This window comes from Pinus tabuliformis, chromosome 2_1 (genome assembly GCF_031772625.1).
Source record: "Pinus tabuliformis cultivar Carrire ecotype Pingquan chromosome 2_1, CPIR1, whole genome shotgun sequence".
NCBI lineage: Eukaryota > Viridiplantae > Streptophyta > Pinopsida > Pinales > Pinaceae > Pinus > Pinus tabuliformis.
In genome coordinates, this window is record NC_142299.1 from 340767979 (window position 1) to 340769090 (window position 1112).

Below are 1112 nucleotides of genomic sequence, written 5' to 3' on the forward strand. Positions count from 1 at the left end.
TTAAGGGATTTACCTATTTGGAGTGAAATTTTATCATTTTATCGTTACCATAATCATATTAATAGAGTAGTCCATATATATTTATAGATGGATGGTTTTAATAGAGTATTCATATCTATTTAATAAAATATATCAAATATTTTATTAATATACCATAAAAGAAATGGTTGATTATGGGTGATTATGGTTATATGTTTTGTAAATGGTTGATATTCTTGATTTTCTTCCTTGCATGAAGAATTATCTTTTTCATCACACACTATGATGATCATTTTTTTTTATGGCCAAGATGTGAAATTTTTCACCTTGAAAAAATTGATCATAACAATCACTTTTAATAATGTATATGTGCTAGTTGACATCTAACATGCATGAGGAAGATTAGACCTCATTGATGAATGAATTGAGCTCATCAAAGAGAAATTGTGGAAGTTGCTTTCAACATGATTTATCTACCTTATTTCTAATAGCCAATGAGTCTCCCCTCTTGTCGTTGTACCCAAAAACAATTGCAAGTGGAGAACTTGTGTAGATTATAGATAACTTAACAAGTCGACTCATAAGGTTCACTTCCTATCCCCATTGATCGACCAAGTGTTGGATACCTTAGCGAGGGGGAAATATTTCTCTACCCTCAATTGATTTAGCAAATATAACCAAATTCAAATCGCTCCCGAGGATTGTGACAAAACCATGTTGATATGTCCCTCGGTGACATCTTCCTACTTTATTCCTACAACTTTCCAACAAGAAGTAATTGGACTATTTTCTTACTTCATCCATGAATATGTGGAAATTTACATGGACAATTTTACAACTTATGGTGATGAATTTGATGTAGCTTTGGCTAATGTACATAAATTGTTAATGAGATGTAAGGAATGCCACATAGCCGTTAATAATGAAAAAAAATTAATGATGTTAGTTGATGACATCATACGTCATTTAAAGGTATAAAATTATATCTAGCAAAAATTAAGGTAGTATTCAATTTTCATCACCATAAGGTAATATTTAACATCATACTTCATCAAATTCTTGGATTCGCAATAATACTAAGAGGGGAGGTGGGTTAGATCAATATAATACAATTTTCAATTAAAAAAAAGTTG